Source organism: Miscanthus floridulus, chromosome 9 (assembly GCF_019320115.1).
Source record: "Miscanthus floridulus cultivar M001 chromosome 9, ASM1932011v1, whole genome shotgun sequence".
In the NCBI taxonomy this organism is placed as follows: Eukaryota; Viridiplantae; Streptophyta; class Magnoliopsida; order Poales; family Poaceae; genus Miscanthus; species Miscanthus floridulus.
The window spans coordinates 124,732,439-124,759,219 of NC_089588.1; the positions used below are offsets into that span (position 1 = coordinate 124,732,439).

At 41.5% G+C, this 26,781-nt stretch overlaps 1 pseudogene; it reads right to left on the reverse strand.

The window, feature by feature from the left end:
* Window positions 1-5,500: 5,500 nt before the first annotated feature.
* On the reverse strand, window positions 5,501-22,004 carry LOC136480830 (protein neprosin-like; annotated as a pseudogene).
* Between the last annotated feature and the right edge of the window lie 4,777 nt (window positions 22,005-26,781).

Below are 26,781 nucleotides of genomic sequence, written 5' to 3' on the forward strand. Positions count from 1 at the left end.
TACCCGTCCATACCCTCCTTAATAGTACGGCCAAAGGAAAAACAAAGTCTTAAACTACTCTATGTGTCTCTTCAACTCCAATCAACACTTAGAACTAGTTCATCCTTAACCTTATCATCCATCCTTTGAAAACTGAAACGATTTCCATCGTAGGGGCATGACAACCATGATTGCCAAATCGATCTCCATTACCGTGACCTAACTCAATTGTTTCTGCAAAACACACGTTAGTCACAGTAATCACGTATTGTCATTAATCACCGAAACCCAACAAGTGGCCTAGATGCTTTCAATCTCATCATGCTAACTGAGTCCTGTACGAATACAACTTCCTTTTCGCTTCATCATGTGCATATTTGATTTTCCTTCTCTACTCATGTGATGAACTCCTAGACATCAATACTTCTCCCAAATATATTAAACAACATTTCCCTTCCCTTCTAACATGCACGTGTTGCACCTTGTGTCGTTCCTTGCCAATGATATTTCCTGGCCGGCCAAATTTTGGTGTAAACAGATTAAAATTAAGGTTCTACATGTTAAGTTCATAACATGAGAGCTATAAGCTAATTCATATGCCATGATCATAACATAAGAACTATACTCTAGTTCATAAGTATGACTATATTGATAAGTAGAGAACAAGACTTTGGAGAAATGATTCATCTTATTCATACCAAGATTCTTCTCCAAGGAGTCAAGCCCTCCAAGGTAGCTTTGCCTAGCTCCAAATGACTACTTAAAGGAAAAAAGTACAAGTGGAGGTGTGAGGTGGTTTCCTCCCAAATGGTGTGCATGTAGAAGGAGCTCTCCCCCATCTTATATACTGCTCTAAGGGCGGTGTGCAGAGCATATTCATAGACGATATGCATGCAACTGTCCTTAGGGGCATTGAATGCATGGCCTCGCCGATGTGGGGCCCAAGTGGCAGCCAGGGTATCAGTTCTAGAGTGCGCCCCCCTGGTGGAGCCGCCACGCGACCGCCTTCGCGTGGTCAGTTCTGGAGTGGGCCTAGGCCATAGCTATGTTTGTGGTTGGCCCAGATTTGCAAGATAGATGGGCCTTCTTCTTATTCCTTTGCACAGATCTTCTTTTACGCTTTTCTAGATTGCGCCTTTTGGTTTGTTTTCCACTGTATTTGTATATATGTCCTGCAAAACATTGATCTTCCAAACACATGTGGAACTTGGTTAATAATAATAACATATGTGTGTATTTCTTGTTAGTTCTCTCCTTTTTGGATCTTAGTTGGTGATTGGATTTAGTCGATAAGGACCGCCACCAAAATCCTGCAAGCTTACCCTTTGCTCGTCCTCGAGCAAAAGCTAAGACGTTGGTTGTTGATCAGGAGTTGCTACTATGCTGATTACATTTCACAAGTACCATATCTATAACAAAGTATTCTTCCTTGATTCAACTAAGTCGGCATTTTATCCACCCTTTTACCTTTATACCTGTGGGGCTTATAGCTTTTCCTAGTCTTGGGTGGTTGCAAGATAGAACGGTTTTACAGAACCGCCAATCATCATCATTTGATCGCTCAATGTGTATGATCCTCACCAAAGGCTTTTGGTATTTGCCTTTCTTTTCATCTTATGGCTTATGTGGAGCTTAGTAGGAATGAAAAGCGAGTCATACTTACATCACATAATTTTGCTAAGTCAAAAACCAGATCCAAGGAGATGCAAGTCATACACTTTGATCAAGAAGTGCAAGTGTGTGGAATTTTTAAACTGTTGAATTTTTGAACTCCTTTGTCATGCCTCTCTCTCTCTCTCTCTTCTATTTTGGTTTTAAAAATATGGGCTATTATTTTTTGTTTCTTTTTTTCTTTTCTTTCTTCTATTTTTTTCTCACGCTCTTTGGCATGGATTTTTGTTCTCTCTTCTTTTGCTCATTCTTTTTGGCATGGATTTTTTTTCTTATTCTTTTTGCATAGCCCATACTTTCTTTTTTGGGTTTTCTTTGATGATGATGGTTTGTCCTCCTAGTGCTCTTTTGCGTTTCCTATTACATGGTTAGGGTTTGGTGGATCACGAGTGGTCTTAGCAGCCCTTGTGGTCACCACATTGACATTTTTGAGGGAATTGTTGGGTTGCCCTAGGATTTTCCCATCATTATTAACAGGAATAGCAGCAACTATCTGAGCTAATTGTGTTTCTATCATTTTGTTAAAGCTCAACTGGTCCTTAACAGAAGAAGTTAAACCTTCAATTTTAGCATTTATATTTTCTAGCATTTTATCATTATACATAAGCTTTTTAGTAAGATTTTCATTTATTTTTGCTTGGCCTAAGATCAAGTCTTTCATGGAAGGTTTATTCGAATTGTAATTGGAGTTGAAGTTCGAATTACCTCCTTGCGGCCACGACTAGTTGTTTCACCCATTATTACCTTGTTCTCGAAACCCGTTATTGATGTAGGAAGCATCCTGACGGGTCTTGGGGCAGTCGTTCCCCAAATGTATGACATTGCCATAGACTTCGCATGTCATATGCGAACCTGTGGCCTGGACGGTGCCCTTGATTACTTCTTTTTCATGGGCACGCTCATCCAACCTCTTCGTTAATAGGTCCATTTTTCGGCAAGCATGTCCGCCTCCTTCATGGTATGCATGCCTTTTTGTTGTTTTTGGGATCTTTCCTCCCACAACTCTGATTGGACACCATTTTCTCGATGAGAGCCATAGCTCCATCGATGGTGAGGGAGAGGAAAGCTCCTCCAGCAGCGGCATCGATGTGACCTCTTCACTTGGGTGTTAACCCATCATAGAAGTTCTGGAGCATGAGCCAGCTTTCTATCCTGTGGTGTGGGCATGCTTGGATGTAATCCTGCAGTCTTTCCCACTCCTAGGGGATAGATTCTATGGAATTCTGCTAGAAATTGGAAATTCTTCCCCTCAGGGCATTGGTTTTGCCCATGAGGAAGAATTTGGCGAGGAACGTCATGGAGCATTTTACCCACGTGTTGATAGATTCCTTGTCCTTGTAGAACCACTTCTTCGCCTTCCCCATGAGGGAGAAGGGAAACAGATGGAGCCTAGTGCTTTCTATTGCGACGTCTTTGATGACAATGGTGTCACACAGCTAAAGGAAGTGTTGCAGGTGTGCATTTGCATCCTCACTCGGCAAACCACAAAATGGGCTTGCCTGCACCATCGTGATCAGTATAGTCCTTAATTTGAAGTTTTCGGTGCCCGTGTTGACAGCAGGCCCAATGGTCATGTTGGCAATAGTAGGGACTATGTACTCATGGAGCGACTTGTTGGCCATAGCGGAAGTAGCGGATGGTGTGGGGTGATTGGTTCATTCGTCGGCGGAGTAGCAAAAGAAGAAGCAGTACGGGACCGACTCTTCCTTAGGAGTGCCTCTGGATTTTCGATGTAGCTTTCTAGAATGACAAAACTGGTCATACACTATCCTATTTTCACCCACAATAGGAGAAAACAAGCAAAGTGAGCCTGCATGAGAAATGGCTACTACACATTCATATTATTGTGGACATGTCCTACTAGATTCTTTTAACTAATGCCTTCCCTGGCAAAGGCGCCAAAAATGCTTATTGGCATTTCTAAATGTTGTCGCCAGAAATAGAGATAGAACCCATCTCTAGCAACAGCGCCAGAAATGCTTATTGCTGTTTCTTAGTGTCGCTACTAGAATTAGCAACTCTGCCAAGAAATACCTTGATGATTGTTCTTAACGTTTATAGAAAGAATCCGCAAGCGCACAGAATTATCGTTGTAGCATTTCACCTGAAAATATTTTAGGGTATTGTTATTTATATTTTCCCAAAGGAAGCCATAGTGTAAAAGTTTCTAGCAGGGACATGGACAGGATAACAATGATTGTATACTAGACCAATACTCAAAACAGGGGTAAGTCATGATAGATTTCAAGATAGTGTGACACACACTTGGGCCAACCTCAAGGATAAAGGAAGAGGAAAAGAATAAAAGAATGTTTCCTAAGTGGAGCAGGCATATCCTAATATAGTCATGCAAAGAATAGCAAGTGATCAAACATATACATGAATAAGAGTTAGCTCTAAGTATGAGATGGGTTGGGAGGCCACCGAGTACTGGTCTGCCAGCAACCTCATGTGACAATTTAGACTCCTACACCCTACCCGAACGTGGGGGATTATGAAGGATGGACATGGCTAATTCATATGCCATGATCATAACATAAGAACTATACTCTAGTTCATTAGTATGACTATATTGATAAGTAGAGAACAAGACTTTCGAGAAATGATTCATCTGTTCATACCAAGATTCTTCTCCAAGGAGTCAAGCCCTCCAAGGTAGCTTTGCCTAGCTCCAAATGACTACTTAAAGGAAAAAGTACAAGTGGAGGTGTGAGGTGGTTTACTCCCAAATGGTGTGTGTGTGTGTGCAGAAGGAGCTCTCCCCCTTCTTATATACTACTCTAAGGGTGGTTTGCAGAGCATATTCGGGGAAAATCCACATGCAACCATCCTTAGGGGCATTGAATGCACCGCCTCGCCCAAGTGGAGCCGCCCCATGACTGCCTTCGCGTGGTTGGTTCTAGAGTGGGCCTAGGCCATAGCTATGTTGGTGGTTGGCCCAGATTTGCAAGATAGATGGGCCTTCTTCTTATTCCTTTACGCATATCTACTTTTACGCTTTTCTAAATTGCGCCTTTTGGTTTGTTTTCCACTGTATTTGTATATATGTCCTGCAAAACATTGATCTTCCAAATACATGTGGAACATGGCCAATAATAATAACATGTGTGTATTTCATGTTAGTTCTCTCCTTTTTGGATCTTAGTTGGCGGGTGGATTTGGTCGATAAGGACCGCCAACAAGCCCTCATCTAATACTTACAAGTAGGACATGTTTTGAAAATTTTGTTGGATAAGAAATTAGTAATGCAAAGTGATTGGAATTATGGGATAACGTAGTATCCATGTGCTACTTATTTATGCTTGTGATATCACGATGATTGGATACACTCATAGTAGTGTAGCGGTTTTGATATTGTTGCATGACATGCATATGTGAGGTGTTGTGCAGACTAACTTGAGTGAAGTTGTGGACTTGTGCTCTTACATATTTGCATGTGTTCATGTGTAGGTGTTGCTAGGACTAGAACATGGTGAATGATGGACTATAACTTGGTTCGTGTAGGATCTGAGGTTTCAAAACAAAAATTAAGGTAGGAACCGAGGTCCTATTGGTTAAGGATGTCATGAGGGACGTTCGAGCTAGAGAACAAAGTATATGAAGATGATCAATCCTTGAGATGTATATAGAAGATGAAATAGCTATGGCGTGATAGTGAATGGTAGCTGTGACACATAGGAATGAGAGATGTGCATGGATTCATGAGAATGGTTGCATACATGTGAGATGATGACTCATAAGGCATAAGGTACTAGATATTACTTGCATTAATATAGACCCTAACAATTCTTATTGGGTGTCTAGTAATACATGCATTATATTGCTAAACGGGTACTTGTCATCTGCCAACCTATGGGGAGCTAGGATTCTTCCCAGGTCCCCCAAAGTAGATGTAGGTTCCCCAGTCACCATTGGTACCATTTTGCACATTATAGCAGTTGCTCTGCTCAGCTAGCAAATTCACACCACTTGGCAATCTGAGGGTGTTCGATGAATCTACCACTAGCATGTTCTTGATTTGACTAGCCTTGCCAAATCCTTCGTTAGGGAAGTGTCCACTACCCATTTGTGTTGAAGTTTGGCCAGCGTCAGGCGAGAATACCTTGCCGCCCCACTCAACAGACGAGGCACTATCTTGCAAGTATGAGAAGATCGAGGATGGCCAATAACCCACATCATTGCCTCCCACTTGTAGCCACCAATTGCCACTCACTGGGTCCTGCAAACGAAATATTAGTTGGGAGTTCAATAGTCAAAATCATGCATCAGCAAAAGTGAGTTTGCACATTTCTGATACGTGTGATGGGCAAATTCTTCCCTTTTATTGGAATGGACTAGAAAAGTGTTGTCTTTAAACATGTTCCACAAAAACTTTACTTATATATATACTAAAGTGTGCAACCATTACCACAACCACCACGTAAGAGAAACCTTTCTACTACTAAGTTCTAATCAGCATGCATGGTTGTTACTTTCCATGCAAGCACATAATATGAGTGTAAGGGACCATGACACCTAAGAGGGGGTGAATTAGGGAACTTAAAACTCTAAACTATGGCCTCTTTTTCTACCCTTAGCAAAACCTATGCATAAGATAAACTATCTAAATGTGCAACTATGGTTTTGCTAGTATGTTGCTATCTCTACCGCAAAAGGAGTTATGCAACCTAGGTTCCAAACCTATCAACTAGCCTATCACTAAGCTAGGAAAGTAAAGCACACACCAAGATTGCAATGTAAATGCGGAAGCTAAATTGTAATGTAGAGATATGCAAACTCCTGTCGACGACTCCAGTATTTTTATCGAGGTATCGAGAAGTGTGCAAGCTTCCCCTAGTCCTTGTCGGAGCCCCTTGCAAGGAATCCCATGCAAGGGCCAAGCTCCTGGTTGGGTAACTCCTTGGATAGATCCGGGCCTTCCCCACATGCAAACGGGTCTCCGGTTAAGCCACTCATGGCAAAGCCTCTCCCGGATGCTCCCCGCCATCTTCACTATCAAGCTTCTGGCCGAAACGCTGCGGACCTTGTTCCCTTTGGTACATGGTGGTGACCACATCACAAACGCGGTTGGTGTGATCTCCTAGGACTACAAGCCCCTCTGATATACAACAATGGTGCGCGCAAGCACCGAGTGATAAGAGGTGTGCAAACCTCACTAAACACTAGGCCTAAACCTAGAACAAGCGCATAAGCGGTGGTCTAATCAATCTAAGCACTTCGCAAAGCACCTACGCTAGTCACCTAATGAATCACTAAGCACTTAGCAAGTGGAGATCACTAAAATAGTGTATCAACACACTTGGTATGTTTCCTCAGCTCTCCACATCTCAAATGGCCGGTTGGGGGGTCTATTTATAAGCCCCACAGAGAAAGTAGTCGTTGGGGGCAAAACCTAGCTTTCTGCTACTGATCGGACGTTGCTGTCGTCCTGACCGGACGCGTCGGGTTGTCCCGACCGTTGGGCACGCGCGTAGAGATCGGACGCACTGCTGAGTCAGATCATCATCGACCGGACGTGTCTGGTCGCATTTGCGTCGCTCTGGAACCTCTCTGGACATGATCGGACATCGCACTTTGTGCGTCCTATCATCCACTGCCGCTGCGTCCGGTCCTCACTAAGTTGTTGCCGCCACGATGAATAGTGAAGTATGTGCATCCGGTCACTGCCACGCTCAGCGTCCGGTCGCTACTGCCGATGCCTGCTATTGCCGAGCAACTGATTGGATGCGTCTGGTCCTCATAGGGCCGCGTCCGGTCACCTCTACGGAGCTCGTTTCTTCGCGATGTTGCGTCCGGCATAGTTCCCATCTTCGTGCTTGACCTTACTTGATATCTTGGGTCTTCTCTTGTGATTTTAGGGTCTTGCTTATGGTGTTGATCATGGGATCATCATGTCGCCTTCGTCCAAGTCACGTCTTGCACCTTATTGAACTACAAAACAATTACTTGCAAATTCATTAGTCCAATTTGGTTGTGTTGGTCATCAAACACCAAAATCCAAAGTAAATGGGCCTAGGGTCCATTTTCCTTATAATCTCTCCCTTTTTGGTGATTGATGACAACACAATGAAAACAAGCAAATAATAAAAATTTTGGAATTTAAAAACTATTTACTTGCTAGGATGCAATACAAAGGGCAAAGTTATATGATGCTAAAAGATACCACATGTAAACATCTTTGGAAACTTATCTTGCCCTTGCAAATGTCTCCATGTGGCATTATGGATTTAAGCCTCCCCCTAACTCCATAATCCACTATCCACCCTTTCTCGGACATTTCCCACTTGTAAATTATTATGATCGGGCTTGCTTTTGGTCCTACAAATTCTCCCCCTTTGGAATCAAAGACCGAAAAGGAAGACATTAGTAGCACAAGGGAGGGTCAAACTTTGTGATCCTTTGTATGTGGAGTGGAATAGGTCACAAAATTTGACTCTCACATTACATAGACTAAGCTTCCCCTAAATATATGCATACAAATGATGGAGAATGTAGTTTATGCATAATTGGCATATTAATGCTCAAGGGAGTTTAATCTATATAATGCATGGAGAAAGCATATAAATACCAAAGTGAAATCAACATGATGATATCGGTTTAGAAATACCACATGTGGAAACCAATTTGATTTATACCACTTGCAATAGGTAGTGGATATTTGAAATATGATGCTTAACTCCAGGGACTCAATTTTCCTTGCAATGAGACTACTACACACATGATAAGCTTGAAAAGGTGTTAGTCTCAAAGCATCCAACTTGTAGAGTAACCTCCCCCTAAATTTGTGCACACAAGTATGGACTACTTGTAGGAGGCATGCACATTGATTTTAGAATCAAAAATACCACTTGAAAGATGACATCACATGAATGTGAGAATCATTTTCGAAAGTGATATTCGGGAGAAATTATCTACAATTTGGACCTTGGCACATATTAGATAAACAATTGTAAAACAAACTATGTGCATGCTCCTAAACAATTTAAACCATGTAGGTTTGCTACAAGAGTAAAAGTGCCGAGCAAGCCTACCATATGATTTACCTAGTGTATGCATGACAAAAGATTTAAGCATGCAAATGCAAACCTAGGCATGAAAAGGAACTAGATGTTAATTAAAATTGCAAGAAATTAAATCTAGTTAACTAACATGGGGAGGGGAATTTGGGTCCATAGTGTTCACTAACCCACTTGGCAATTGACATGATCCAATGTGATGCACCCCATGAAATGAACCCATACTTTGCCAAGTCTCCAAATTCCCCGAAGTCCATCGGACTTCTCACTTCCCTTTTGGGATCCAAACCTTCTTGGTGCTCTTCATGTTGGAAATGATCTTCTTTGGCACCCGAATGCGTTTGGCCCCATTGTTGGCTTGCTTGTTCACCTTGGTGGCCACCACCCTGTCATTTTTCTTCTTCTTCAAGAGATAAGGTGTGGAGGCCATTTTGTCCACCTTGTTGGTGTAGGTGTTGGAGAGCTTGGTTGTTTCCTTTTTGTTTTTCTCTTTCTTCTTAGCTCCTCCCCCATTCTTCACCTTGCACTCATAGGACTTGTGGCCTTCCTTGTGGCATACGTAGCAAACCATGGTTCATCCTTCATCAAGTTTCTTCACTCCCTTGACAGTGTTATCTTGATAAAGTTGGGCTTACTCCATTTTGCCTTTTAATTGAGTCAAGTCCTTGGTAAGGTGAGCCACTTCTTTCTTGAGTTGCTCGTTCTCCATTGCGACCTCTTGTGTGCATGTATCTACAACAACTTTCTCAACACAAACTTGGTTGCACAAGGGTGAGTCTAAACATAAATCATTGCAAGAAGTAGAAGCATCCTTTTTAGGCATGTCAAAGATAGAACTTTTCTTTTTAGGTGCCTTGGTGAGAGTTGTACCGACGGCTTCAAGATTAGCAACTTTATTAGTTAGCTCATCATAATGTTTGCACATGGTTTCCATTTTAGCAAGCAAACTTTTATAAGCATCTTGTGAGCTAGCTAACTTTTCTTTTAATTTTTCATTTTTCTTTATAAGTTGCTCATCATTGATTGTGCATGCATTTATTGTTGCACTAGCCTCAAGTTGCTCAATTTTAGTAGATAGTTCAATATTGAGATTAGCAAATGTCTCATATTGTTCAAGCAAGGTTTTATATGCTTCTTGTGAACTATCTAGCTTTTCTTGCAACATTTTTAGCTTCTTTTGTTGGCTAGTGCAAGCCTTAGCATATTTAAGATTTTATTGCGCAAGTTCATTAAGAGAAGGCATTTCATCATCACTATCACTCTCACTAGAGGATGAGCTTTCGTTACCTTGTGTCATAAGACACACACGAGAAGAGCTTGACGATGAGTGCTTGTGGCGTTGCCTCTTGTGATGGTCTTCTTCTTCACTCGAAGAATCATCCCATGACCTTATTGATGTGAGGGCATTGTCCTTGCATGCCTTCTTCTTTGTCTTGGGTGTGGGCTTATTCGGACAAACTTCCACAAAGTGCCCTAACTCGCCGCATCCATAGCATCCTTTCTTTCTTTGCTCATTTCTTTGATTGGTGAAGATGAAATCTTGAATTTGGATAGGCACACCCTTGACATTGAGCCTTTGGATCATCTTCTCCACCTTATTGATAAGTTTGATTGATTCTTCATCAAGGTCGGAAGTGGAGGAGGAAGATTGATCATCATCACTTGAATCTTCATCATCATCATCATCATCATCATCATCTTCTTCTTCTTCATCATCATCTTCACTTGAGGAGCTTGAGCTTGAGCTTGTCTCAACTTGCTTGCCCTTCATCTTCTTTTTCTCACTACATGCGAGAGCTTTGCCTTTTCTTGATGATGAGGCTTCTTCTTGACCCATCTTCCATGACATTTCAAATGCCACTATCTTGCTAATGACTATGGCCGGGTTCATGGTGCTCAAGTCCTCCATATTGTGAAGGATGGTGATGATGCTTGCATATTTCTTTTGTGGTAGCATAGAGATGATCTTCCTCATGATGTCTGCATCATCTAGCTTCATTAATCCTATTGATTGGAGCTCATTGATAATTAGATTCAAACAAGAATACATATCACGAACAAGCTCAACATCATTCATTTTAAAGGAATCATAATTTTGTTTAGCTAGACAATGTTTTTGCTCACGGACATTAGTTGTGCCATCATGGTGCTCTTGGAGTTTTAACCAAATTTCATGTGCCGTATTTAAAGTGAACACTTGGTTAAACACATCCATGCTAAAAGATTTAAACAAGCAATTTTTTAGCTCTAGCAGTGAAATAAATTTCTTTTTCTTCACTCTTTGTGGGTTTATTGGGATTCTTAATGGGTTTCATCCCATCACGAGTGACTCTCCAAACACCCAAATATACTGCCTCAAGGTGACCAGCCATTCTAGCTTTATAGTAGGGGAAGTTAGTGCCGTCAAAGTGCGGAGGCCTAGAGGTATCCATCCTAACCACTATAAACAGCGGCGGCTCAACACCGGTCAACCTAAAGGTCCAAATTGAGCCAACCGGCTCTGATACCACTTGTAAGAGACCGTGACGCCTAAGAGGGGGGGTGAATTAGGCAACTTAAAACTCTAAACTTTGGCCTATTTTTTCTATCCTTAGCAAAACCTATGCATAAGATAAACTATCTAAATGTGCAACTACGGTTTTGCTAGTATGTTGCTATCTCTATCGCAAAAGGAGTTATGCAACCTAGGTTCCAAACCTATCAACTAGCCTATCACTAAGCTAGAAAAGTAAAGCACACACCAAGATTGCAATGTAAATGTGGAAGCTAAATTGGAATGTAGAGATATGCAAACTCCCATTGACGACTCCGGTATTTTTACCGAGGTATCGAGAAGCGCGCAAGCTTCCCCCTATTCCTCATTGGAGCCCCTTGGAAGGAATTCCATGCAAGGGCCAAGCTCCTGGTCGGGCAACTCTGTGGATAGCTCCAGGCCTTCCTCATGTGCAAGTGGGTCTCTGGTTAAGCCACTCGTGGCAAAGCCTCTCCCGGATGCTCCCCGCCGTCTTCACTATCAAGCTTTCGGCCGAAACACCTTGGGCATTGTTCCCTTCGGTATACGGTGGCGGCCACACCACAAACAGGGTTGGTGTGATTTCGCACGACTACAAGCCCCTCTGATGTACAACAATGGTGCACGCAAGCACCGAGTGATAAGAGGTGTGCAAACCTCACTAAACACTAGGCCTAAACCTAGAGCAAGCGCATAAGCGGTGGTCTAATCAACCTAAGCACTTCACAAAGCACCTACGCTAATCACCTAACGAATCACTATGCACTTAGCAAGTGGATATCACTAAAATGGTGTATTAACACCCTTGGTATGTTTCCTTAGCTCTCCAATCTCAAATGGCCGGTTGGGGGGTCTATTTATAAGCCCCATAGATAAAGTAGCCGTTGGGGGCAAAACCCAGCTTTCTGCTACTGACCGGACGCTGCTGTCATCCTAACCAGACGCGTTCGATCGTCCCGACCATTGGGCACGCGCGTAGAGATCAAACGTACTACCGACTTCGGTCATCATCGATCGGATGCGTCCGGTCGCATTTGTGCCGCTCTAGAACCTCTGTGGACATGATCGGACACCGCACTTTGTGCGTCCGATCATCCAGTGCCGCTGCGTCTAGTCCTCACTGAGTTGTTACCGTGACGATGAACAGTGAAGTCCGTACGTCTAGTCACTGCCTCGCTCAGCGTCCGCTCACTGCTGTTGATGAGCAACTGATCGGACTCGTCCGGTCCTCATAGGGCCGCGTCCAGTCACCTCTGCCAAGCTCGTTTCTTCGCGATCTTGCGTCCGGCTTGGTTGCCATCTTCGTGCTTGGACTTTGCTTGATATCTTGGGTCTTCTCTTGTTCTTCTAGGGTCTTGTTTATGGTGTTGATCATGGGATCATCATGTCGCCTTCGTCCAAGTCACGTCTTGCACCCTATTGAACTACAAAACAATTACTTGCAAATTGATTAGTCCAATTTGGTTTTGTTGGTCATGAAACACCAAAATCCAAAGTAAATGGGCCTAGGGTCCATTTTCCTTACAATGAGTAATGCTTTTGTAGAACTTGTTTCTAGAACTCGGTATACTTGTTCCAGTGAAATTTACACTGAGGGGCTTATTGTAAACATTTTTTCTAACACACCAGAATGAATGCCTTGGTTCTAATTTTATAGCCTTGAATGGGCCGACTGGGATTAGTTTTTAAGTAGTTAAAACTACACCATGACACACATTTGCCTACAGTTATCTGTTGGCAAATGGTTGGTTTCAACTACACACTATGTGTTGGTAATTGTGCAACCTTTTAAAGTCATGTAAAGTGTCAGCAATGATGTTGTATGGCTACAGATTAACTGTCGGCGTTTATCTTGGGACAATCAAACTATCGGCAAATGTTTTTAAACAAATAAACTGTCGGCGTAGGCTAAACAAGCCAACTATGCAAGTGTCGGCAAAAGTGTATACGGTCTTGCCCAAATTATACTTCGGCTCTAGATTCTTTTCACGAAAGATGCACGGGCCGGAATAAGAAAGCTTTTTAGAGCAAAATCTGTAGGCCACGCAAAGTGAAACCCAATCCAACCACTCGCCATATCCAGCCGACCGCACCGCGACCCACGCCAGCGCCCGCCGCCATCGTCTCCGCCTCCCACGCCAGGGCTTGCCGCCGCGCCACCTCCCACCCAGTGCCCGCCGCTACCCATGGGAACCCTAGCCACGCCAGCCCCTATCGGCCGCCCCCACGCCAACCCCTGCCACGATGGTGAAGAAAGCTACGGTCGTGGGCCGCCCGCCGAGGAGGGGCGCATGGATCCACCAACTACAGCTGCATCTCTGGTAAGGGCGCATGGATCTGGCCTCCCAGTCCCTGCCGGCTTTCGCATTTGAACGTGGTTGACCACCTCCCCAACACTCCCATCCTCTCGGTCGATTCGGTCAGCTTCTCTTCCACTTCTCTCGATCTCCATTTTCCATCCCTCGATCTACCGTCTTCTTAATCATGATTTCATTTTTACACGTGTGTAGTTGTGTGGTGCTCGAGGGGCGATGATTAGGAGGGTGGGGCTCACTACAGCAGCAGCGGCGCTCCTCGTCCTCTCCATGCTCTTGGAAAGGAGAGCCACTGCCACTCGATTTATGCTCCGAGAAGGAGGCACTCTGGTCCTGATGCTGCCTCCGCCAACTACAAAATCTGGTTGGCGACAAGCATTGCAGAGTGCCATAGAGAAGTGGTTCGTACTCCTCCCGTTCATGATGCTACCCTGCTGTCTGTAGCATTCTTATTTTCTTGCAATTGAAGGATATAAGCAGAGGGAATTGAAGAATTAGTTTGCTCTACTGGACATGCTTTTGTTGTTAATCCAATTGGATTGACTTATGTGCCTTGCTCATGCCTGGACACACTGGACAGGAGGTAGGATGTCAGACGCCAGTTTCAGCAGTGATGTGGCCACAATCATTGCCATGGAAAATAGCAAGAACACGGAGATCCCATTCAAAGAAAATAGAGAAAGAAGGTTAGATTCCATTCTTTTTAATTTCTGTTTTCATTTGTATCTAATTATTAACTGATTTCTACTTCAATTTGTATCTAAGATTTTATATGTATAAACTACTAAAAAGTCTGGGTACAAAACCAGAATTAGAAAAATCTTTGAAGGTTAGGAAGAACATCTATACTCAATTCAAATGCATGTATATTTCTTCTCTATCTTGCTCAACTATACTAATGTTCAACAGACTCATTTTCTAGAAGTTACTAATGTTTAAATTCAATTTTGTGATGAGCAGAAACTATTCATATTTGCTTTGACTATCAAGATTCAAGAAACTATTCATGTTTAATTGTGGTGAATTTGAGTCTTCTGTGTATACGTCTGGGCAATAGGGAATTGGTGACTAATTATTATCTTTTTATGAACACTAACGATGTGTGTGTGTGTGTTAGGAGGAACATCTATACTCAAATCAAAATGTGTGTGTGTTAATTTCTGTTCACAGGATCTGTTCATTTGTAACTTATTGCAGAGTGGTTGGCTGTTTGGCAATGTTGATTTCAGAAGCTATTTGGCTGTTGATATACCTTTGTAGAGTACTAGAGTGGTTGGCCCTTACTGCAACCTTATCCTGTTCTATATAGAGATGAAGATGACCAAACAACTAGTATCACTTTACGGTTTTTCTCTCTCCATGAAATATGTCTTGGTCATGCAGATATGTTGTTCCTTTGAGCCATCTAGATTATTTTCCTGATTATTTATCATACAGTTTTAGATAAAAGTATCATACAGTTCTAATTATGTGCACTAGAATACATATTTTCCTAATTATTTGTCATACTGTATCATTCAGCTGCTCACTTGTTAGTGGTGTTTAAACAAGTGTTATCAATATTTCGGCATACTGAGCTTAAGGAGATAGCAAGCTTAACTACACAAGCTGCTCTTATTGACCTTTGTTATGTTATTAGCTATTTGCACTGTGATCATTTCTGATTGCTAGGTAATGGAACTTAGAGAATTGGTCTGTTTATTTCTTATTAGTGTTATTGGAACTGAATGCTCACATCATGTTTTTTCAAGTTTCAGCAGGCTTTCTAAATCCATCAGGAAGTACACTGTATATCAACAAGGCCATGTAGCTATGTCTTCAAAAATCTGGATTACCAAGTGATGACAGATGCTTGTAATTCAATATTTAGTGTAACCTGGATTAGCTTCTGTGTTGAAGCATCTCTTAGCTTTTTAATTTCTTTGGTTAAATGATAACTGGTGCTTGTAATTATACATGTAATCACCTGTATGAATTTATGAACCATGCATTTATCTTTACAACTCAAATGCTGATCTGAAATGTATGCTGCATGGATGTTTGTGTTTCTCTTTTTGCCACATCTTCTATTATTCTACAGAAAATATGCCCTACAGATAGTTTACCACAAAGCATGGGGCATGCATATTGGCCAGTATTTAGTTCTAAATATGTATTATCATTGTTGTAAATCTCTGAAGAGAGTTATCTTCTTTTCTTTGATACTCTCATATGTCCTGTCAGCTAACTGATAATTTGGTTGCATCCTTCTTCATGCCAACATCTAACATTTCTATAGTTTTGCGGTGTATGTCACCTACTCGCCTATACAAATTGGTAGTTCAAGGTTTGCACACCAGAGCCACTTGTTGTGTGACAAGAGTACATAACCTTCTTTAGCAGTATAGCTTTGGCAAAACTTAGCCAAGTTTAAAGGTTCCAGGGAAGTCTCGTACATTTTCAGTCTAAATAGATGATGTGTGAGAAAATCTCCTAGTGCTCTAGTCTCCAATCCCATATTAATGATTGATGAAACCTATTCCCAGGAGATCATATCATGTGGGTGGATTAACATAAAATTTCACTCTACCATATTTCAGTCTTCCATAGAACATGCAGTCCCTATCATGTGTGCTTTTGGGTAGATCATGACGAATGCTTTACTTCAAGTTAAAATAGCGCATCGGATTACTTGGTTCATAAGAGATGCATGCTGGCTTAATATACTTAAGTTTACACACAGCAGATAAAATATTTCAGAGGAAGATAAGCTTTCGGAACGAAGCTTTGCAATTTGTAGATGGTTCTCAGTTTCCTCTGGTTCTAAATATTCTGATTATTTTGGAATTTTGCGTACTGTGCATTTGATATTAGGAGAAAATGGTGTTGGGTTATTCCTCAGGAATGCTGAAAATAGGAAGTGATGGAGTGAAGAGCCTCATTTGTTTTTGTATCGTATAGTTGAACATAAAATAATCAAGGGAACTCATGCATAGATGCTGCATTTCAGTTTTGGCGTTCTTTCAGAAAACAAGTAGCCCCACAAGATCTCATGTATTTGCTTCTCCTATATAAATGAAAAATGATGTTCTATGATTGACTGAAATAGATCAACGTTGCAAGAGTTAATGTACAGAGCACATTGCACTGATATTTCACATTTTTTCATGTTAGGTACTATGTGGTGTTGCAAGTATTTTGGATTGGCAACCTTTTGAGGTTCGATCATAGAGCTGTTACATGTTTTGTAGAGTGGCAGCAACCATATGTGCATGAAGCAGGTGTTTAAGTATTTTGGAGTGGCAACAAGTGTCCAAGAATTGCTGCAGGACGACATGAATTGCAGTTTTGTTCTTAGCTTTAGTCATAACCAATTAATACAAGACTTGTAGTATGTCTATACATGTCTGTAACTAACTAATCTATATCTTGGACCTATATGGCTCTATGTACTATGATCATCACTTGACCTGCTATATATATATATATCAAATTGATGTATGTATCGAAGATCTAATATATTATTTATAAAAAAATCAAGTGAATTTGTTCAATGTGATGCCTTCTATATGAGCAAAAGTGGATTTGTCAAATTATTTTAATTGTAATTATATCTATGCAGTTTTGCCGACAGTTTTTTTTTGGCAGGGTATGGTTTGTAAAATACTTTGGAAATGGTTTGGCCAACATACAAACTGTCGGGAAAGGTCTTAACTGTAGGCGTAGGTCCTAACTGTCGGCAATGGGTTAACTATCGGCAAAGGTTTCAACTGTCGGCGTAGGTAGACCGTTTGCCTACACATAAAGTGTCAGGGATTCTGTTAACTATCGGCAAAAGTTTCGCCGACGGCTTCTAGCGCGACTGTTTCTAAACTGTCGGCAAATCTTTTCGCGGGAGGTTATCTGTCGGCAAAGGTGCCATTTGCCTACAATAGAAAGTGTCGGCAAAAGTATATTGTGTTATAGTGTAATTGATAAATGATATGGCTGATAGATGTGCAAAGTCATATGTAACACAATGGTGTGAATAGGAAAGTATAGCCTAGAACATGAGAAAACTGTAACATGGTAAACTACTTGAGTACATGCCAACAGAGTTAACTTGATCAGTTAAACAAGATAAATATGGCTGAAGCTTCTACGGCATTATCAGCGGTCGAGATTTATTAGATTCAGCATGTAAGGCCATGTTCAAAAGAAAATATTAACTGTTGTGTTTGGGATCGGGACAAAATGTGAAACATGCAAGGGGACACAAGTGATATGTATTTGGCAACACGAATAACGGGATCGGAGCCATATTATCGAAGAAGAACAAAGAAGCATGCATTTGGCACGGATTCTCTATGCACACTAATAAATTTAATTTTGTGTGCTTTGGATGTGAATGCTATGTATTTTTTACCTTCCAAACCAAAATATCGAAGGCATATTGTGTGCCACCATAGGTGGAGACCGGGGACAAGCTACCAGCGATGGCGATCAGATTGTTTGTCTGGACAAACCCTGGGCACCGTAGGTTGTAACATCCTGTGTGTTCATATGCATCCCGCTACAATATTGCAGAGCAATAGAAAGTTAGTAAACTTATCCCAACCTTGATGAAAGAGGATCAATATTTCTAATGAAGACAAAAAGGAATGTGATGTTTATCTTACAGTCCAGGAGATAAAGAGTCTAGTATTGCTATCCCCATACATAGCTGGGAAAACCTGCAATTTTGTAAAGAGAAAAGGATCATTAGTTTACAACGAAAGTGATAGCACAACTTACCTCATCATTAAAGAATGCTGAGGGCTTATATAATATCCTGATGGTAGCTATTTATATATAAGAATAAGAATCGCCACCTAGGACCCATTTATTAGGTGGAAGAGAGCTAGAGGGCAAGGACCAGAGCTTTTGATGTTCTTCCTTTCCTGATGCAAACAAAAAACAAGCAAGGCAGAAAATACTGCAGGTATTATGTTTCCACTTCATGTCTAACCTGCCATCCAGCTTCAATGGTATTGAGGTAGTTGCCGTTGTAGGAACCTGCAGTGCCCAGAGCTGTGACAAGCTGAAATCATTTGCCCGAGCAATTGTTAGTTGCCACAAATCGAAGGAGGCTTTGGTTCCATAGCACTTATTATCCTGTGCAGCTGCTACAGCATGCTGTTCCATGGGAGAGAAAACAAAGTTAAATGAGCAATTGTAGGAATAATTGTATTGTCGGCGCAAAAATCGAACGTGGCGATGCGCCGGGCACGCAGCAAGCCGGAATGATCTAGGCGGAGTCAACCCGGAGATCTGCTTAGCTTCAACACAGAACCAGTCGATCCTGTAAATCCCGAAGGCGTGCCAGTCAATTTGACCTGCAATTGACAAGGAGAGAAAAGCTTATCAGTAATTTAGGGTGGAACATGCCGGTGTTGACCAGACAGTTCCAAGTATACTGCTTCGAGCAGCTAAACAGGAAAATCGACCAGATAGCCGATACGAGGAGAAATCGACTGTTAGGGACTGTAATGTTCATGGGTCATGATTGATTTATGATAATAAGTTCAATGCACCCAGTTAAAAGTAACATCATCAGCTAAATGGATATAACCAGTGTGAAGCATTGAGCCGATAAGTTTAACGAGACAAGATATAACATGCGAACAGATCGACTATCCAGTACAAATGAATCTACAAACGCTCTAGATCTAATCTGTTACCATCAACAGTGAGGTTCGATCGGATTGATACAGCTATAATAATAGTAGCAAACTAAAGCCAAAGAATCTATAAAACGATCTATACATTGACAGATTCATGGAAAAATGCTATATGTGTCAAGGCACAGGCGAATCGGCTAAAATAGCCGATGCAGGCAAACAAACAGAGCACATATCTCGACCATGAACAAAACCACTAATTGATAATCTCTGATCTAAAGTCTTACCAGTGAGGTTCGACCGGATCGATGCAGCTATGGTAGTGTCATTAGATTAGATCTCATTAACTAGTGAGTTTATTTAGGATCAAAACATGTCTTTGAATGTATACTATGCTTGATTGGAATAGAGATAAAACGGTCGATCTAGCAGAATCAAGTCATCAATTATAAGATTCAAAGCGTGACCAGACTAAAAGACGACCAATTGTGATGATATGATCCCGATCTATCTATATCTCAATCAGGTGATTTCTTATGATTAATGGAACATTAATTATAACAAGATCAATAACTGGTGAATCAACCAAAAACAAGGAAAATCTTACTAATCTTAGCAGATTCGATAACTGGTGATATTGTATTAAACAATAAGTTATTTAACACAAGATCGATAACTTTGATCTATATTATGATTCGTAAGAGATCAATCAGTTGATGCAGCCTTACAAATAATGATACAGATCGATATATAACTTATACTAAAGCTCATAAGAGGTCGGCCGGACCGATGCAGCCTTACAAACAAAAGTATAAGCCATGACGGTGCTCACAGACAAGCCGGAGATCGACCGGATCGATGCAGCCCTACTTGTTGAAGAACTCGTTGAGATCTACAGTACTCCTTCTCCTAAGGGTTGGCGTGAAGCCGAAAAAAGTAATTGTATTGATTGATTGGTTCCTTCTTACAATGGTCGGGGTTCAATATTTATACCCGGAACCTAAACATGAATCCTACCCAAATAAGACTTATTACAATTCTTAGAATAAAAGAAAACATTCATAACTTAAGATAACTTGGACCCTACTCTTTTCCTTTTTGTAGAGTCCGACATATTTTCCCCCAACACCATCCGTACGGAGTCCATTAACGTTGTCTGCTGACGTCATCTATAAAATAGCCGATTCTGACACTTCATCACAACCAGCCGATCTCGATTCACATCTGATTGATTCCTTGATGATACAATCTTATAAGCTTCGAGTTCCCACGTTCTTCTTTCTAAATTTGGGTGTAAACACATATGAATCAAAGAGGGAACTTATCAATAACATGTAGGTGATTCTTGAATAATCTGTTTTTTTACCTGGTGGCCATTCAATACATTTGGTGTGTCAGGGCCATTTATGTAATTGAGCTTTGCAATACTCCTGGGCCTCTTCTTGCCATACCTGCTGATAGAACTTGCCCTTAGGACATCCTCCACCATGGTTCTTCGTATCGGTATGGTGTTCTCAGGGCACTTGCCATTTTGATGCCATGTTTGGGTTATTGGATGGGAGGTAATGTGTAGTTTTGATTTAGGCTTCTTGGGTGGTAAGAAGGCCGCATCTGAAAGTTGACAATTGAGTGATATAATGATACATAGGTGATAGTGGTCGCCACTGCATATATTCATCAGAATCACCCAAGCATGTCTATGAAAATCGATTTATAGAGACGGACATCCTAAGACAACCACCTATGTTAATCAATGATTAATAGAGGCGGCCACCTTAGGACGTCTGTCTCATTAAATGATTCTTAGGGGTGACATTTTCCTAGACGCCACCTGGCCGTGGTGTCTTGATGTGTCCGCCTCCATTAATTAGCTGTCTCCTAAAATTGTTTTTGCAGTAGTATATATTGTTGCTTATTTCAGTGAAGCACCTTCCAAAATATTTTTTCCATAATGACCAACATCTTTTTTTTTAATTTTCAGCAAAGATATGTTGTTTAAAAGGTTTATCAGATATATAGATATCTAGTAGGACAAAGCGTGCACGACTACTTAGTACTACCGACGTGGAAGGGACGACGCACGCACGTACGGAAAGTGACCTACTCTATATAACTTTTTCTTGCCAAAAAGGAGAGAGTTTTCATTAAGGATGAACCTAGTTACATTTCTGAGCTAGAAGCTGCTCAATACAAAAGGGAAAACGAGAATGCCAAATAGCACTATGCAGTAGTCACCTACCCAGTTGCGCCAGTGCGTGCGCTACCTGGTTTTGGTCTCTCCTAATATGTTTGAAGGTCACCCTTGGCAGTCGGGCGGCCGCCTTTGTCGCCTCCTGGATTGTGAAGGTAGTCCTTGCACGCCGCAGCCTTGTATTGGTCAGATACTTAACCACCATATAACATTCTGACTCAAGGACAGCCGGGCCTCGGATCCATTCTGCAGCTAGACAGAGCCCTTCTTTGCATGCTAATGTCTCAATCTCCTCCGCGTCCACCACTCCAGGGATCCACCTCCAAGCTGAGAGAAGAACCTTTCTGGTATGATCTCTGATGATGACACCCCAGCCCGCCTCACCACCGCTTGTCGAGCAGGCGCCGTCCACATTAATTTTGCACCAGCCCGGCTCGGGTGGAGACCAGCAAGCCGTGGCCCTGCTCTGCTCAGGGACGAGTGCCCCCTTGCCCTTCTTGTCCGTCACCCGGTCTTGTCGGACAGTGAGCAGTGATTCTCCTAAGCGCAGTAGGAAACTGACTGACTTGCCAATACCTGGGCCTCTCGTTGATACTCTATATAACTTGACACGCCGAACTGATAGATAAAGATAGCGCAAGCTTGAACCCATATACTACGTCGCGAGTGCACGCTGACTGGCTGAGACGACACATCGCGCATGCCCCGTGAGGACTTGGTCGAAAACTAGTTAAGTTTCACGCTCGCCCTGCGTCGTATATATATGTGCTGGCAACAGTTGTCCGAGATGGACTCGTCGTCGTCGTCCAAGGAACTTGGGCAGGGCATTTAGTGTGACGGGTCAATAGCGAACGCTGATAGCTAAAGGTTCGGCACGTCGATGGTTTAAAAAAGTCTATATTTTTTCTCATGCTGACTTATCCCTTGTTCTATTCATTCACTTTATTAGCAACGAAGTATATCTCGTGGTTGGGAATATAATATAATCGAGGGTCAGATTCTCCTTAGTTCATGTTCTTAACTTGAGACGGGAGAGCTGTGCATCCGTGAGTATATATGATCATATATAGCAGGTTTGTGTTTGTGTGTGGATCCATATGATTGTACTCTTCCATGCGCATTTTAAATTTCATTCAAGATTCCATAAATGCATTTTAAACTTCTAGATTTTGAAATTCAAAAATTTTAATTTTTAAACGATCTCGGATGAATATTGGCCTAAACCAAAGTTGTCGTTCACTATTAGATTTAAAAAATTTGTGGTTCAAATCACTACCACTGGAATTATTTGCAGCTACTTGTCAGTTTCTACAAATTAATAATGATTTGTAGCGGTGGCTTTGTAGGTGGCAAAAAATACAACCGTTGCTACAATCGCTATTCAAAAAACATAAATCGAGCCTCCTATCAAGAAAAAAAATTATTTGGGAGGCCCAACCAAAAAGCTTCATAGTCACAACTCATACCGTTGTTCACACAAAACATGCCGGCGTGTGTGTGACCTCATGACCGCAGGCCTCGCACACACCTTCTCTAACCTAAATGAATTCAAATTAAAAGGTCTGACCTACAAGATGCAGATATCGTCAAGTACTACAACTTTGGTTTTTGTCATTTCTCGGTCTGAGTTCATTTGAAAATTTTAAATTTTAAAATATGAGAAATTCAAATAGAATTGCCCATGGATAAATGGTTTCAAATGAAAAAGTTGTCAAGTACAAAGTTCTATAACTCGTTGAGATCTACAACTTTGTTTTTGGTTGTTTCCTGTCCGAGATCGTTTCAAAATTCAAATTCAATATGTGAGAAGTTCAAACAAAATTTTGGGACTATAGAGTATTTTTTATAAGAAAGTTATGAACTACAATGTTTTAGATCTTTTCAAGATCTATAACTCTAGTTTTAATAATTTATCCATCTCAGGACATTTAAGAATTCGAATATTTCCAATATTAAAAATGAGAACTAAAAATGAGAACTTGAAACACAATTTGTGGCATTTAAATGATTTAAGGCTTTAATATATATTTTGTCTTCATCCAGCTTAGTTATACATTTTACAATGTTGCATCTATTTTTACAGACGGCTCTAGATCTAGCAGCCACTAGAAAAAAAATTACAGACAGCTCTAGATTCAGTTGACTCTTAAAACCAATTTCTAGATCCAGATGTTTGAACAGAAAAAATCACTCAGAGCAGAGGATCTCTCTGTGCATAGACAAATAAATGCATGGGCGTGCTAGTGTATTCAAATCACAAAATAAATAAACAAGAGGGAGCACACTTTATTCATATTTAATGAAAATACGAATATAGGTCCCTCATGGTCTTCTTGGTTCCCAGGGCCTCAGACCCTTTTTCATATTTTTTTGTGCTCATTTAAATTCTAGTTATGTTGGCTTGATTTAATAATGACCCGTAGTTGTGTCCGTTCGTTAACGTTAACCCATAGTATAAAACTTGAATATAAATACTCGCGTATATACATATACATAGAATAATATTAGAATATATACGTGTACATGATATCCCATATATTCACGTATGTGTGTACATCATGTCCCGTTTATAAATACTTGGATAAATATACACATACAAAATAATATACGCGGTAAGAATAAATATATAAACACGAATTTATAAATAATACACATGCCGATAGTTATACCTACGCGTGGCTAACTTTCACCCTAACCCTAGGCATATACATAAGCATGTGCGTATATGCCGCTAACTTTAATCACCACCCACACCTCTCACGTGGAATAATATAGGTCGCATACAGACATAGAAATAAGGGATAATTGTCTAGCGGACATCCAAAGTGATGGTCGTTTGCTGGCAGATACCTCAATTTGAGCAGTTTGCTAGAAGACACTCTGGTTCGGTGAAATTAGGCCATAGGACACCACGGACCAGATACAGCCTGTTGAGGAGCGAGAAATTTTTGTTTTGACATCCGGTGCCCCTGAGCCACAGTTGGGTTGTCACTAGAAATAATAAGTAGCCCATATGCATATGCATATGCAGCGGGTATAAATATACGTGCTGAGTATCATACTCATGCATGGCTAACCCCATACCCATCTCTTCACCTTAGAAAACCCAGGCCTATACATATGTATACGAGTATGTGCCACTAACCCAGCCATCACTCCCGCAATCCTAACCAAGCCTCCCTCTTGTATACTAATACGTGGACTCACCTAGTTAACCTCAGGCATATTTGCATACAGTGACGGACCTAAGTTTTTACCTCTGGGTATACGCAGCAAAAAAATTTCTTATACAATTCGGTGAAAATTTTCTTTTTTTATTTTTTTACATTGAAAATTTCTACCTATCTCTATGACTAGTGGACCCAGGGTATGCGGTGGCCCACCCTGCATACCCTATGGGTCCGTCCCTGTTTGCACACACACACATGCCGCTAACCCTAGCCATTACCCACGTTAACCTGACTACACCCATGCCTAACCTATACCCCTGTACGTGTGTATGAATACATATACATGTACCTGACCGCTTAACCTCACCTTCTCTTAATAGAAATACATATATGCGAATCTACCTAACTAACTTTAGCAAATACCCCTATGGATCTGTAGGAGTCAGTCAAGTCATTTATGATGACTTGGTCAGGCTTTCTCTTTCAAGTTCACATACTAGTGAAAGATAAAAATGTGGTCTGATTTTCGTCAGATAACCGCACCACTTTAACCTAACCCATAGGAGCAACATCTTGTTGGATGGAATCTCTGTATCCATCCCTTACTTCAAATTGACATAATAGTGATAAACATAGAATTGAACTCATCAACCGGATAGAACACACCCATCATTTTGTTGGATGGAATCTCTCTATCCAACCCTTACTTTAAATTGACATAATAGTGATAATCATAGAATTGAACTCATCAACCGGATAGAACATGCCCATCTAGGATCGTTCTCTTTCTTTGATTGATTATGCTTGTTTGCATGCCTTGCTTGGTGTTTTTCCTTGTTTGTCAACGCTAGACAGCGTAGGATAGAAGACGTGGAGAGAACCCGATGGAATTCAGAAGAGCAGTTACCCAAGGACAGTAATTGAAGTGGAGTAAGGATATACTCGCCAGCGAGCGGAGGCAAGTCCTAACACCCCCTATCCCTTCCCTCCACAAATATCCACCATCCTTAAACCACCCCCTCTTCCAGCTATCCACCAATATCATATTTCACCACCTCCAACATATACGCTACCACCTCCCACTTACCATTAATTACCTATTAAACACAACTTATATTATTCCTGTTATTATGTGAAACAATGTTGTAAGCATATATAATATATGATGAATAATTGTGATGCATTATGAGCTTTATGATATGGATGAACAAAGAACATGAACCATGATGTTAATTGAACTGGTAAACAAAACTTATTTCCGACGGGAGCAAGTGGGGGTATTCCACGTGGTGAGGACTACCTTGGTTGGTTCGCCTAGTGAGGGTTCCTGTTGGGAGATACTCGCTTCAGTCATATAAGGACCGGTTCACTTGCCATCTCGCCTAGCGAGAAACTTCGTACATCCACATGTCTATATGGGTAGACTAGATCTCACACCCCGTTAGATAGAAGTATAATTTCTACTAGGAGGCTGGTATTGGCAGCGGAAAATCTGGAGAAGACACAGATGCTAAGTGATCTTCCGTGGTCCGGTTGGCGTGGTTGCTAAGCGATCCTCCATGTAAAGCTCCTTGATTTGGCCGTGTTCGAGCCCCTTATATTATTGATCGGATGATGTGGTATCATCTGAATTATTGAATTGGATGCTGTGTGATCATCCAAAACCTTGTGCATTTCCAACCTCTAAGAAGCCGTGGTAGAATTATATGAACATCTAAGGTCATGTACTTTTGGGTACGAGGTCTCGTTAGACCCGTCGCACCACTGGTCCTGGTGTTGGCTATGTCTATCATGTGGGGAAATTTGTACAACCTCTGCAGAGTGTATTGAATCTATTTGTCGATGAAATACGGTCGGCAGTCCACCGAGGGGGGTGCCCGTGGTGGTAGATTATCGGTAGACGGTGTGTGTAATCAGGAACCAGATGGTTACAGAGGCACAAGACACAAGATTTATACAGGTTCGGCCGCCGTGTTGGTGTAATACCTACGTCCTGTGTCTCATTATTCTGTATTGATTGAGGTGTAGATGGATTGTCCTCCCTGAGGGGGACTCCTGCCTCTCCTTATATAGTCTGGAGGAGGAGGGTTACAAGTAAAGTATCCTATTTGGTACTATTACAATATCTAGTACAACTTATAATCTTGCCGTGCACGCCTCGATCTTACGGGCCGGGCCACCTCGGATGGTGCGACCCATGTACCATCTTGTGGTACCTAGGGGGTATATCCCCCACAGCTAGTCCCCGAGCGCCATGTATTCTGATGCGACACGCCATTTCAACCTTCTCTGAACAGTGAGGCTTGAGT